The following is a 15,751-nucleotide window of genomic DNA, read 5'->3' on the forward strand; positions in this document are numbered from 1 at the left end:
TTTTACCATGGATTGGGAGAATTTGAAAATATTTGCAAATGTAGTGGTTTTGAAAAACATTGTCAATAATTTTCCAGTAAAAAGAAGCAACTGTTTTATTGCATTGTTTTGACTAACTACTGTATGCTATTTTTCTTTAATGCACTAGTAAGATACTCTGTGCATTCTACACAAAGATTTAAGATCATCCCTATTTAAAAAATCTTGCTTTTAATACTATATATTTTTGCTTTAATTAAATACACCAAAGAAGGTTTTGAGAGTATCTTTTAGCCAGAAAGAACACAATAAAGCTTAAAAAAATAAAAATGTTTTTTTCCTCCTAAAGATCCTAGAGCAGGTGAGTTTCATTTGGTCTTGGCTATAATTCTTCAGACATCTTTCCCTCTCTGCTTTCAGGCCCAAACTGTCTCATCCTGAACACCTTTTCTTCAGTTTCTATCCTAAGAACTTTCTCTTTAATAATTCCCGTGTTGCCATGCTACTTTTCAGCTGCCAGAAAGTGTCTCTTGGTGTCAATGTTCTTTCTTTCCTTAGGGTAGGTCTACACTGGCAGAGTTACAGTGCTGCTCAGAGAGTGCTGAAGGGAAACCACTGTTGTGTGTTTGCACTTGCAGCAGGATTCAGAACAGCTATCCCACAGAGCATGTCTTCCTCTTCTGCCGCTAAGAGTTGTGGGAAGGCGGAGGGGGTCATGGGGCATCCTGGGTCGTGTCCCAATGTCTCAAGATGCATTGCTTCACATCCCAGCAATCCCTGTGCTTCTGTCCGCATTTGTTGCCATCTTTCAACGGTTTGTGTACTGCGTGCTCTGCTCTTCTTCTTTGGGCTGCAGGAATGGATCCTGCACTGTTGACCAATATGCTACTTGCTCTCACTAACACGTCATAAATGGCAGTGGAGTTATTCCTTAAACTACAAAGGCAAGAGCAGTTTGACATTGATCTCGCCACGCGTAGTAGCTATGACACGAGATTGCTTGTGGCATTCACGGAGGTGCTGACCACAGTGGAACACCGCGTTTGGGCTTGGGAAAATAAGCACTGAGTGGTGGGATCACATTGTCATGTACACCTGAGATGACGAGCAGTGGCTGCAGAACTTTCGGATGAGGAAAACCACATTCATGGGACGGTGTGATGAGCTCACCCCAGCCCTGTGGCGCAAGGACACGAGAATGAGAGCTGCTCTGCCGTTGGAGAAGTGCATGGCAATTGCACTATGGAAGCTGGCTACTCCAGACTGCTACTGATCGGTTGCTAACCAGTTCAGAGTGGGAAAGTTGACCGTTGGACTCATGTTGACAGAAGTATGCAGGGCAATTATTCGCATCCAGCTCTGAAAGACTGACTCTGAGCAACGTGTGTGACATTGTGGATGGCAAAAGGGCTTCCCTAACTGCGGAGGGACAATAGATGGCACGCATATTCCAATTCTCGCACCAGACCACCTAGCAACCAAGTCCATTAATCGGAAAGAGTATTTTTCAATGGTTCTCCAGGCACTTGTGGATCACCAGGGGCGTTTCACAGACATTAACACAGGCTGGTCTGGAAAGGTGCATGACACACGCATCTTTTGGAACACTGGCCTGTTCAGGAAGCTGCAAGCAGGGGCTTTCTTCCCAGACCAGAAGATCACCATAGGGGAAGTCGAAATGCCCATTGTGATCCTGAGAGACCCTGCCTATCTCTTAATGCCGTGGCTTAAGAAGCCATACACTGGGAACCTTGACATCGGCACCGACCGGTTCAACAACAGGCTGAGCAAGTGCAGAATGACTCTTGTGTGTGCTTTTGGCCGTTTAAGGGCCGCTGGCACTGCCTATATGGGAGGCTGGACCTGGCCAATGACAATATTCCTATGCTTATAGCAGCATGCTGTATGCTCCATATTTGTGAAGGGAAGGGTGAAAGCTTCACTCAGGGCTGAACTGCTGAGGCTCAGCACCTGAAGGCTGCATTTGAACTGCCAGAGACTGGGGCTATTAGAGGGGTGCAGCACAGGACCATAAAGATCAGGGATGCCTTGTGGCAGCAATTTGAAGCTGAAAGCCACTAATATTTGTTGCTACGCTCAGGAGTGCAGTGCTTGTAATGCTAGGAGGTGATTGTGATTGGTGCAGATGATGCACTATGAAGGTTTAAGAAAATTGCCTATTGCTTTGCAGGGCTCTGTTTGCTTTCAATTAATGGAATAAAGATTGCTTTCAAACCAAAACAATTATTTTATTAAAAAACAATAGGAGGAGAGAGACCAAAAAACAAAACAAAAAACAAACAGCACTGAGGGGGATGGGGGAAGGGAGGGTCCCAGGAAGGGGTAGGATCCCAGGATGGTTAAAGATTTGTGTATGTGCAGGCATCCTATCCAACCTTCTCCTTTGGAGTACAGTGCAGCGGGTACTGTACTTCAGCAGGACTAAACTGCAGAGGGATGGGTGTGGAGTGCAGTGGGTACAGACTGGAGCTAGGAGGTTGATAAGAGTGTGTTGGTGGTGTCTGGGGGCACATGGGAAAGAGTGTTGCGACAGTAGAACTCTCACTTGTTAACATGAAAGCCATACTTTAATCTTGTTTAAAATGCCATTTCTGTTTTTTTTCCTTCTTTTCTGTGACTGTAATAAAAGGTTAAAACAATTTTTAGTGGTGTTTGCCATGGTACTAAGCAGGCCTCAGGTTTCTGTATACCAAACCTTGGACCTTGTTCAAAGCTGTTTAATGTTGGACGGTGACAGGGACATAGTAACACCTTTCACTGTTGGGGCCCATTGATTCCATCTACACCAATACAACAAACAATAAGAGACTGGTCGAGGGAGGTACAGGGTCCAGAGGACTGCTTTAAAATGCTTTGAGTTTTTCTTGGAAGGATTTACCCAAAATATAGTAATGGGAAACTGCATCTTCTCCAGTGGAACTTTCACTTGTGGAGTCCATTAAGGATCAGTTCTTTATCTTGTCCTATTGAAGATCTGCATATAGACACTAGGAGACCTGGTAAGATAATGCACTCAGGTGCCAAAAGTATTGCAGATGCATTGCTCTGTCTACCCTTCATCACCCTTCCTACCAAAATGACCCAGTGCTTGGAAGAGTTTAGCTCATGGATGAAGAGCAGGTTGTTGAAGATGAACCCAAACAAGACAGGTTTGTGCTGGTTCAGAGAGGAAAGCACTTTGAGGAACTCACAACCATGGTGACTCTCCTTTGTTTGAAGACACCCCTCCAATTGATCAATTCAGTCTGCAGTTTTAGAAGTGCTCTTGGATTCCTCATTGATATCAAACTCTCACATACTCATTGATGCAGCTATATGAGCTAATGCTGTCTATTGTCTTTGGTTGGATAGGAAACATCACACTTGGCCAAGGTGCTATATGCCTACATCACCTCTCAGCTGGACTATGGCAGTGCTGTGTATCTGCATATGAACTTGTGAGCCCTAAGGAAACTTCAACTAGTATCTAACATCTCCTCAGCAATACAGGTTGCTGTGAGCACATCAAATCTGTCTTTCACCCTCTACACTGGGTTCCCATAGCATATCAAGTTTAGTTCAGGGTCTTTGGTCCTTATTTTCAAGGCACTGAATGGCTTGGGCCAGGATGTCACCTAAAAGTCCAGGATGATGGTGGCTCACAGTTCTGCTCTGTGGGCACAATGGAGATGCCCATTGCAGGGGTGAAGCTTGTCTGTGCAGAAGGCAGAACTTTCTAGGGGACTGGTCCAAGATTGTAGAACAAACTCCTGTAGTAACTCAAGACAATCATAAACCTCACCATTCCTCATTCCAAGTGCAAAGTCCACTTCTTTGGCTTTGCTTTCAATAATATAAACACAAAACATGTTCTATATATCTTTTATATTAAAAAGACTCATCAAAAGAAAAAACACTATACCGCACACAATTTTCCCCCCGGTGAGAAGAGGAGAGAGCACAAACCACATGTGACACCCATTATTCACTCTTTTGGTACTTTACTGGAAACGGCTGAGATACTAAGGTGATGAGGTCACCATAAGAATAGAATAATGCACTGATAAGTAACTTTGAAGTGCTGGAAGGCCACTTTGTCCTTAAATGGATTGTAGAGCCCATAATAATTGGAACGTTACTTACTTTCTGTCATGTTTGCTTCTTGTCCTTTATTGCATAATCATAACTCCATGATACAAACATGGCAAACACTATTGCATCATTTGGTCGCTGAGCTTTTGCAATGGAGTATCCTTCACTCTGGACTCCACTTCCCAGCTGATCTTGCCAAGTTCAAAGGCTCCTTTACCTGCTCTGCTCTGTCTTCCCCACCAACCGTTTTCTTCAGACTTCTTTCTTGTTTATCTGAAAAAGAATGTCCATCCTTCATTATGATCTTATGTTGCAAGGCAAAACTAATTCAGTGCAAATTCATAGTTATGTTTATAAAACAAAAATGGGCCCCAAATGGGAACATCTGGATCAGGATGCAGATTTCCAAGCACCCAAAATTTGTATATGTTTGAGGGTAAATATTTTGGTCAGATTCTGGTTTTGGTTAAATTAATAAAGTAAAATGGACAAACTACAAAAATAATAATGCTGAAACACAGACAAAAATAAGAAAATCTGAAGTCCTGAGATGGTCTCTGTTTAATCCATTCTTCTTGTACAGATAGCTCGTGATTAGATCCTGTTCTAGAGTTTTCCACAACACTGAACAATGTTACATGCCACCAAGAACGCTTATTTCACCAACATTGCCTAAGTGCGGAAACTATGTTGTTGCACCTAGGGTGACCAGATGTCCCAATTTTATAGGGCCAGTCCTGATTTTTGGGTCTTTTTCTCATATAGACTCCTATTACACCCCTCCCCCCCTGCACACACACACCTGCTGTCCCTCCCTGCGCACACACACCTGCTGTCCCAATTTTTCACATTTGCTGTCTGGTCACCCTAGTTGCACTACTTCCACACAGTTTCTTTGTAAAGTCTCCAAGGGATGCAACATCATATGAAATGTTTTGATATACAGTATTTGCTCTGTTGATAGTGTTTTAGAAGCAAATGGCTGAACAAACATTCTGAACGTAATGTTTCGTAGTGAGAACTAAAAGCTGAACCATTTTATGAAACTGGGCAATTGCAGTACAATGACATTTTAGCCTTATGCAATTAATACTATTTAACTAAAAAGAATCAAAATATCAGCTTGTGGTTCCCTTTTGTGTGGTCAGGAACATTGCTGAAGCTGGATTAATGCCAGGGTAAAAAAAATACTGGAAGATTCAGAGTGCCTGAGAAATAAAATTACCAGTGCACTAAAAATTAAAGGAACTCAGTGAACATAAATAATGAACTAAATATTGATTGAAATCCACAATGTCTCAAATTTTTTCTTCTAACCAGTCTTCTAAATCAGACTATGGTTTCAAATATCAGATTATACATTTAAATGTTTCCCCCAAACATTCTTTCTATTCAATATAAATTACTGTATGTAGCATTCATGCCTTGATCTTCAGCTGCCATGACAACAGGATACAGAGAAATGTATTTCCATAACAATCATGGGCAATGTTTAGTATCACTGCTACTTTTTGTCAAAGTGCTGCTTGCTCCAAGAAGAAAATAGCATAATTTTCTTTAACTTGAAAGGAGCTTTTGTTGTAATAATTGAAGGGAAAAATGATCATTTGAAAAAGGAAAAAAAAAAGCCAGTGAAATGATACAAAGTAAAAGGTGGCTGCTATTTCTATAGTGACTGAAGATGGACTTTTTTTTTGCAGTTTTTTTTTTGTATTTAGAGGAAACTGTAGTTAACTGATGTCACCTTTTTTCTTCAGATGGAAGGTTATTTAATATCTGCTAGAATGGGACATAGAAGAATTCCTTAATAGATTGTAACTGGGGTATGTTGTCTTTTAAATTGAGGTCTTTTGAATCCTAGTGGAAGAGTCTGATGTACTCAGATTAAATTTCATATTCATATATTTTATGTGGACATTGCATGAGTAAATACCTATGGAACTGGTGGCGTGCTCCTTTTCCAATTCAGGGCAATGGAGGGTATAATGCTGGGGTACTATTTGTTTTTTGTACTTCAATTTGGTTTGGTATTACCTCTGATTTACTTTGCTGATCCAATGAGCTAGTACTGTGTTTGCTCTAGTTGCCGTTTTTTTTTAACTAAACCCAAAGTCAACTCATGACGACTACCTGTGGCCATTAAAGCTTCCATGATACTTGTCACAAGAGTATGGGTGTCCTAGTCAAATTCCAGTTAGAGTAACTACATTCTAACTAAAACTGCCCCTTTTGATTTCATTTAGGTATTTCCTGACCTATACTCTTGTGCAATGTTATCTCAAACTCTTGCCATATTCTGTTCACGAGGCAACAGAATTTCAAAACTCGAAGTGTCTTTTCCAAGTATTGTACTGCTACAAAAAGTACATATTCTGAACTGCACAATAATAAATAAAGGTGCAAATATGGGATGTTGTTGCTCCTGTAGTATTCCAATCACACAGGACAAATTGGTGCTTACTAACAAAAGAGTAAATCTAACCAAATAGGAAATGCTAGGAATCCAGCAGAACTCATGGAGTGTTTTTTTTTTTTCCCACAGTAAAATTCTTGACTGGCAGATGAAATTCTGCAGTCTTCGTAGCTATAGATCAATAGACTTGGAAGAATTTAATTTTTTTTAAATCAGTAAACGTTGATTGCACCATACACACACAAATCAACAAATATTTTCTCAGATTGAAATTTACAGATAGGCAAAGTAATAAAATGCTGCTTGAGAATGTATTAGTTTAAGAATATTTATTTTTTATATTTTGACGTGATATAGACAATTTGTATTTTAATGGTTATAAATTTAACTTTCTGAATGTCGGTGTCCACTGTCATGAAATAATTCTGACTTCCATAATTTCTTGCAACTGTGAAAATCCATAAAAATAAAGGCTTAAAAATAAACCAATATAGCCCATTGATTTTTTTAAAAATAATTTTAATCTGCAAACCTACATATAAAACATTGTAAACATTTTAGATGGAGCATTAAAATGGATCTGAAAACTATTATCATTCTTGTGGTTGGTACAGAGTAATATATTTTATATTTTTACAGAATTCAAGTTTCTTTCAGGATTCTTGAAAACCCTCCATAGTCGTGATAGCTACCAAAAGAAAAATTAAATTAAAATTGTAGACTTGAAACAACACAACACTATTAAAAGAAATGCTTCTGCACAGAATGCTGATGCTATGTAGATTATAGGTCAAATGTAACTATTTTTATTAAGATATTTAAACAAGACTCCAGAGTTAGAAGAGAATGTGTTTTTTCAGAAAAGCACCTTTAAACTTTTGTTTCAGTTCTGCTACCCACTTTAAGGGATGATGAGGAAATCTCAGAAGAGTTGAATGTTGGATTCAACTAAGCACCCAGAAGTCTGGCTGTGTCTCCATATCTTATATATAAACTATCATTTTTGAGCCTCCCAAAAGTGAGCTCAAAATCTAACAGGCTTTCATAGTGTGTTGTGTAAAACATTCTCATCAGTATTTGAAATTTGGGATTTTCACATTCCATTTCAAATTTTTGAAAATAGAATAACTTTTAGGAATAACCTTGCATGGTTTTTGAAGTGAAAATGAATATAATTTGACTTGGAGATTGTTCTGCTTTTGATGACAAAAATCTCAACATTTTAGCAATTTTGTTCAGACAGAAAAACATCAATTTTCAGCATAAAACATGAAAAAATATGAATGTGTGCATGCTTCATTGTCAAACAAGGCCAATGGTGAAAAATGAATGAAAATGAATTTCATGATCACAAAATCGCATGTCTGTACGACAAGAGAGAAGTCATTTATTTTTCAGTTCTCTAATTTCTCATGAGATTTCTAGTCCTGTCTCCTTCCTGTTGGCTCAGAATTTGTAATGAAAACCAACATGGTTTGTGTTACTTTGGAACTTCCAAGTCTAGTCTTGGATGTGACTGTGTTTCATGCCAATGAAACTCTCCATCTCCCCTGCTTGCTGTAAAATTCACAGAACCTATTTAATATTAGAAAAAATAGCCTCAGGCTCAGTGTGTATTTTGAATTTGGAGCAGTTTTTGTTTTATCCAAACTGACTCATCCGTTACTAGGTAGTGTGAAGCAGGCTAGAGTGACAAATGATAATATCATAGCATTTCAGCATGGCATACACAATATTGGCCAGCACTTCTTATAATCTGCTCCCCCTCCACACACCTACTTGTTCCTTGTGTTTCATTTTGCAACAAAAGCAAAAGCGTGTAGCCATTCGTTCATCCTGTTTAAAACTTCATGCGGATATAGAGAGATACTTAAAATAGCAACTGTGGAACCAATAAAAAAAGTAAAATGAGGATGTCTGTAAAGTTCATGGATGCCTTATGCAGTAAACATCATTTGAAAGTCTAAGTGGTAATTCCAGCAATATCTGATGTTAAATTATAGATTGCTGCTCTTCTGACTCTTTTTCCAGATCTTCTCAATATGTGTTTTGATCCTGTTCTCATTAAAGTCAGTGAGAGGTTTGCTACTGAATTCCAGGGGCATAAAATTGGGCCTTATGCTTCTGTGTAGTTTTATAATATTTGAAAGTGAGCATGTCTTCAACCTTCTATTTTAAGATTATTCTTTTATGTACTTCCCTTCAATATTTAGAAAGTGAATCAGAAAGAAGGAATTTAAGGATTTGGAATGGTGTCTTCTCTTTCAGTAAAAACGAAGTTTTGTCATCTAAGTCCTTTGATGCTCTTTCTCTGCAGACTTACTCATCTTCAGGCTTTACTCCCTTGCCAGCAATCAGGAATAATCTGGAATAATTAACATCAGATGTTAAATAGCAAACAAGTAGTATTGGTAATTATCCAAACACACTGTACTGCAGTGCATGTATTGTCTACAAAATTCAGAGATTATGAAGCAACAGAGTAGGTACAATATGGAGAGTGCTTAGCTGAGCATTCTGCCTTGTGTCTGGAATTGTATGTTTTTCCTCCAATCTTAAATATAATTTGCTCTCAAACGACACATTTCTTTAACCAAGACACTTTTCAATACCTGCGTTCATAAAGAAAATGAAGCAGCACAGAAGTAAGGTTGGCAATACCATACCATGCCATCCTTACTTCTGTGCTCTCCAGCTGCCCAGCTCTGAAGGCAGCGCTGCGGCCACCAGCAGCAGCGCAGAAATAAAGGTAGCAGTACCACAACCCCCCTACAATAACCTTATGATCTCGCCCCTTCCACAACTACTCTTTGGGTCAGGAATCCTATAATTACAACATGCTGAAATTTCAGATTTAAATAGCTGAGATAATGAAGTTTTTAATTTAAAAAATCCTATAACCGTGAAATTGACCAAAATGGACATTGAATTTAGTAAAGCCCTAGTAATATTACTTCTGTACTTCTGGGTAATACCTTACACTGTTTGTTTGAGAATATCCTTATTTATGGAAAGTTCTTTTTTAAGATGGTGCCTCAGAATACCCTGAATAAGTACTTGAGAGGATGTGAAGATGGGTTTCACTATATCAGTACAGTGCAAGTAACTTCTGTACCTATAAATGTTATGTGCTTCCTTACATACCCCTACATAATATTCTCTGTATTTCTGTTTAACCAGATCTTCTGCTTAACCAGATAACCTATGTACATTCCTAGGTAAATAATACGTTGCACCTATGTAGTGCTTTTCATGCAAGAATCCGAAGAGCAGCATTTTGCAAATGTTAATGCACTGAGCATTAGTATACCAGTGAGTATAATACACATATGACAGATTGCACGAACTAAGCTTAAGTGACTTGCCCATCATCACAATGTGATTTTTATGACAGACAGAAGGGAAAAAATGAAGGAGTGCTCTGCCTCCCCTCCCTAACCATTAGACAGCATTGACCCATGTGAGCAATCAGATCATCTAAAACATCTTTCTTTGTATTTCTAAAGAAAAAAGCAGCATCCAAGTGAGCTGGAAATCTGTGTTGTTATAATGTAAATACTGTAGATGGCCGCACATTTTGTGTTAAGGCTGATGAGAATTGCAGAATATATCTATGATTGATGTTTCTGTCTGTATTTACCGCACATTTTGTGTTAAGGCTGATGAGAATTGCAGAATATATCTATGATTGATGTTTCTGTCTGTATTTGTATGTGGCCACATTCTCACTGGTTTAAAAGTGAATCTGATTAATTTAAAAACAGTACGACAGCAATAGGCATTGGACGGTATAATTGAATGACTAGTATTGTAAAGGCCCCAAACCAAAGGCAACTTCTATGCTTAAATACTACTTTAAGATGCATTTGAAGTTGTGAATAAAATCAGTATTTTTAAGGGAGAAAGAAACCTTAACTGTAAGTTGAAGATTTAAAACACCAGTGACTGAAATCCAGGTAGTTCAGAGTTCAGGTTCTATTTAAAGGAAGTAAAAACCAAAAGAAGCACTGGATATTATGTCAATACAGCCATCTCCCATTGATGGAAGGCACTGTAAAAGTACAAAGTATTAATAAAGTTTGGAATGAGTGTCCTGATCCTGCAGTTGACCATGGAAGTGAACTTTTGTGCCAGCACACTGTCTGGCCCCAATCCTGCAAACATACATAATATCATCAGCTCAAAATTTTCAGCTGAATGTTGGACTCCATTGTTAACAGGATTTTTGTGTGTGACCTCTATGCACTGTTATAGAAACTGGCCCACTGATCAGAAAAATCAGCTTTTCAAGGAGTCTGAAAGTTTCCTGATTAAATGGTGAGGCAGAATTTTCCTTACATGCAAGACATAAAGTTTAGTGGAAAAAGTCCCCTCTCCCCTTTACATCTATTGTAGTCTTTTCAAGCATGACAACTAAAATATTTTTTAGCTATTTGTTCCAGTGGTTCAATATATATTGTTTTATATCAAATATTTGATAGTTTAGGAAATCCACTTGTTAAATTAAAGTGGATAAGATGGCATTTTAAGGTCACCTACGCACGATCAAATATGATGCTGACATTTACAATACATTTCCATTGTTTCTCACATGTTTTTGTAAGGTAAAATCAAGTTCCTCAAATTTTAAAAATTTCAAATTAGATACTATAATTACATATGACTTTTGACTGAACACTCAGTTCAGTTGACTGAATCCTCATTTCCATGTTATATGCCATTTAAATATATGCTTTGAGCATTATTATCCATATATAATTTTATCACTATAAAATCAATTTCTGTTTCTTCTGTTTTCACCCGAAGATCATGAGAACATGTTCAGTAAAGTATCAGAAATACCCTATATATTGACAACCTTTAAAAAAATAACATCCTTGAAACTGAATAATTGTTGTCAAGAAGGTAAATGGTATTATTGCGGTTCATTATAAGTGACAATCAATTACAATTCTGTACAGTTATCTATTACCAAAAGTGTTGTGCCATAGAGCTGAGCTGGGTTTTGCACTAAAAGTAAACATTTAGCTATGTATGAAACATATAGCATATCTTGCCCAATATTAATGCACTTCTTGAGTATAGAATGAATGTTCTGAGAATTTACAAATTATTTCAATTAGTTTGAGTTAAAATGAACTCTTCAAGAAATTTAGTGTCTACTATCATTTTTTTTCTCCTAATGATCTTAATACATTGATTGTAGTTTTCAAACGTCTCATAGACTATGTCTATGCTGTGAGCTAGGAGTGTGAATTCCCCCCTCCCCCCAAACTCATGGTACCATGGGCAGGGGCAGCGGAGGCATGCTGAGCCATGTTGAGTACGTGCCCACTTTCAAGAGGGTTTGGGACTGAGGTCACACACTGTCCTTGGCAGAGAGAGCTCATCCACACTGTTCCTCTGTCCCAGGAGTATAGGGGGATCGCTATCTCCTGTGAAGGCATTTTTACCTTTTTACTTAGGGTAAAATTAAGGATATGTACCTGCAGGACAATGTAGGAGCCAGGAGAGAGGTATTTGGGTTTGTGTGTGTGCAAGAGAATATAGTTGGGTGCTAGAGAGAGAACTGTGTGCACAGGGCAATGTACAGAACAGGAGGAATCATAGAAATTGGGGTGTACACTGCAGTAGCTTTGGTGCTCAGGTGATGCAAAGCAGCTGTTAACTTAGTTTAACAGGCCATTACGGTCTGGCTATTTTGTTCTGTTTCAGAATGGAGTTGGGCAGCCAGAGGATACCAGTGAATCTGGATTTAGACGTTAAAGTTTGAGTCTTCCCGTGTTCGAATGAGAACTATCACATGGTAACATTCTTTGACTTTCTTGGTTAGTATTCCAGTGTGAAATTGTTTAAAAAACCCGGAATTCCCAGACAAAAACAGCATTAAAATGGAATTAAGACTGAATATATATTAATAAATTAGGATCAAATACATTCCATGGAAGTTGACATTTTCTCTGAAAGAGGCATTGTAAACCCAGGAAATTCAGTTAAGGATAAACTTACAAGAAATCCAAACATGAAGGTATAGAAATGCACATTTAGATAACCAAACAATTTTAACCTGCCTTTGTAGATATCATCCAATAAACATCCCAGTGTTTAGGCATTTTAATATTGTGGTTTTACCTTACATTTCTGATATAGATCTTTTTTTTTTTTAAAGAAACATCAGATTCATCACACACATGCACGCAGGCATGCACACAAACAAACCCCAGCAGTATAACTACAGATAGGAGTTAAGGTTGTTTGGATGCCCTAACTATGAATTTCTCTATCTTTAAGATGTTTGTTTCTTTTAAGTTCAACCTTAACATTGAGATTCTTCTGTTTATTGTGTTTATTTCTGGGATAATTTTAAATTTCCTGTAATGTTACCTTAAAGTACCAGTGAGTATTCTTAATCTTCTTCTTCGAGTGATTGCTCCAATGCATTCCAGTTAGGGTGTGCGCGCCGTGCGTGCACGGCTTCTCCGGAACTTTTTCCCTAGCAACTCCGGCGGGCCGGCTGGGCGCCCCCTGGAGTGGCGCCGCTATGGCGCTAAATATATACCCCAGCCGGCCCGTCCGCTCCTCAGTTCCTTCTTACCGCCCGTGACGGCCGGTCGGAACTGTGGAGTGCTCTCTGCCCTCCACCACCCTAGCCTTTACTCTTCGTTTTTTGTATATATATAGTTAGTTGTATAGTTAGTGTTCACAGTTGTTATAGTTATCTTAGTGTAGTTGTTCTAGGTAGTAGACGGTTAAGGGGGGTTTCCCCCCCCTTTTCCTTCCCCGGTGCGGGCTCATGCCCAGGGCACCGGGCTTCAAGCCCTGCGCTGTGTGCCAAAGGCCTATGCCCGTTGGCGATCCACACGACGCTTGCCTCCGTTGCCTCGGAGAAGGACATCGCACCGACAAGTGCGTTATCTGTTCTGCTTTTAAGCCGCGGACACGCAAAGAACGGGACCACAGGCTTAAGCAGATACTTATGGAAGCGTCGCTCCAACCGGCGGCACCAGCGACGCCGGCACCGAGAACCTCCTCGGTACAGAACGCACCAGCGGCACCAGGCCGCCCCGGTACCGAGGTCCCGCAGGCCCCGCCCCCGGTGCCGAAGACCCGGCACCGCTCGCTCTCGCCGGCAAGGAAGCGTAAACTCGCCAAAGCCGTAGCTAAGTCCCGTGCTGAGGACTCAGCTAAAGTGCTCGTGCCGCCTGCGCCCCCAGTGGTGACTGCGCGCAAGGCAGACACTGTGCCGTTGACTCCGCAAGGTCCGTCGAGTCCGGCACCGCCGCGCTCCCCGGTGCCGTCCGGAGTTGAGCCAAGGCTGCCGACGACGCCGGAGACGTACTCCGCCGCGCGAGAGCTGATTCAGCTCGTAGAGGCACCGAGCCTCCGGCCCCCGGCACCACCGGTGCGGGCTGTTCCGTCGGCTGGAAAACCGGCGATGATGGTCCGACCACCATCTGCGGACCACCGGCACGGTCGGCGCTCTCGGTCCCGCTCACGCTCCAGGACCCGTCGCCGCTCACCGTCCAGCCGATCGAGATCTCGGCACCGCTCCCCATCGCGGTACCGCTCGCCATCTCGCCGCCGGTCGCAGTCCCGGTACCAATCGTCATCTCGGTACCGGTCGCACTCCCGGCACCGGTCAAGGTCCCGATCACCGTCACGTCGGCACAGCCGGAGGTCCCCGTCCCGGCACCGTTCCCGACACCGGAACTCCCGCAGCTGCTCCCGGCACCGCAGGTCCGGCTCCCGGTCGAGCTCCCGGCGCCGGTCGAGCTCCCGGCACCGCGGGGACCGATGGTCGAGGTCACCCTCTCGGTACCGGACGGACGGACATCGGGCCTCCAGACCATCTGGCAGTATCCCGCAAGCCTCGGTTTCGGGCTCCACCCCGCCCTGGCCGTCTCGTCCGGCATCTGTCGCCTCTGGCGCGGACGGCACCGGCTCATTGCCGCCAACCCCACACGACCACCCTCAAGGGGCTCAGCAGTGGGGATTCTGGGTGCCCTGGGGTCACCACGGGCGCAAGGCATTCCGCTCCCACGACGCCGCCGCGGAGCGCAGGGTTCCCGAAGCGTCGATCAGTCGCCCTCCGGGGTCACCTCCCCGCGAGCCCTCGATGCCGCGGGACCACCAGGCCCCAGTCCAGCCTGACCTGGCCGAGGCGCCTCTAACGGCCCCTCCCATGGAGGCCATCGGACAGACCATGTCCTCGTCATCGTCCCCGGACAAAGCGGTGGCTGGGACTTCTGCTAAAGACCCGCCCCCCATTGACCTCAAGGCCCACCAGGAACTACTCCGTCGGGTAGCGACGGCCAGGGGCCTTCCGGTGGCAGAGGTCCAAGAGGATGAGGACCCTATTACTAATGTGGTCGGTTCGGACACTCCTGTGCGCGTGGCATTGCCTTTTGTGAAGACCATACAAAAGAACGCGGCCACGCTCTGGCAAACACCCGCGTCCATCCCTCCCACAGCGCGGGGGGTAGAACGGAAGTACTCAGCCCCCCCCACGGGCTATGAGTACTTATACTCGCACCCAACCCCGGACTCGCTTGTCGTGCAGTCTGTGAACGGCCGTGAACGGAACGGTCAACCGGCCCCGGCGCCCAAATCTAAGGACGCTCGGAGGATGGACCTGCTAGGCCGTAAGGTCTATGCCGCTGGCGGCCTGCAGATGCGTATAGCCAACCAAATGGTCCTCCTGGCCAGGTATGTTTTTGACATCATGGCATCCCTGGCAAAATACACCGAACTCCTGCCGACGACTGCCCGCCAGGAGTTCTCGGCGATGCTCGAGGAAGGGAAGACGTCCTCACGTTCGTCCATTACGGCGGCCCTCGAGGCGGCGGACTCGGGGGCGCGGACAATAGCGACAGGGGTGACGATGCGTCGCATCTCATGGCTGCAATCCTCTACGCTCCCACAGGAGGTGCAGTACACGCTGCAGGACCTGCCGTTTGACACGAAAGGGCTATTCTCCGAAAAGACCGATTCGCGGATACAGACCTTAAAAGATGGGCGTATTGCCATACGAACCCTTGGCATGCACACGCCGGCTCCGCAACGCCGGTCTTTCCGGCAGCAGCCCCCTCGGTCCTTCCCGCAACAGCGTTACCGTCCGTATATGTCCAGACGTCAGGGCCAGAATCACCGGCGGCCTTCGGGTAACCGTCGGAACCAGTCCCAAGCCTCTTCCAAGGGCCCTCAGGGGTCCAAGCAGGCCTTTTGATGGGACGCCCGAGGACGGCCCATCACTCTCCACCTCGGATC

General features: G+C 42.9%; 1 protein-coding gene across 6 annotated transcripts in view; it reads left to right on the top strand.

Moving 5' to 3' along the window:
• TOX3 (TOX high mobility group box family member 3) overlaps positions 1-15,751 on the top strand; it is a 452,205-nt gene that overhangs the window by 55,111 nt on the left and 381,343 nt on the right. For 2 of the 6 annotated variants that reach the window (XM_039502925.1, XM_039502928.1), the window contains exon 2: positions 12,200-12,290. The exons of the other annotated variants lie outside the window; for them this stretch is intronic. The gene's annotated coding sequence lies outside the window, so the exon portion shown is untranslated. The remainder of the gene's footprint in view (positions 1-12,199; positions 12,291-15,751) is intronic. 6 annotated transcript variants of the gene reach the window in all.

The sequence above is a fragment of the Mauremys reevesii genome, linkage group 16, assembly GCF_016161935.1.
Source record: "Mauremys reevesii isolate NIE-2019 linkage group 16, ASM1616193v1, whole genome shotgun sequence".
Lineage (NCBI taxonomy): Eukaryota > Metazoa > Chordata > Testudines > Geoemydidae > Mauremys > Mauremys reevesii.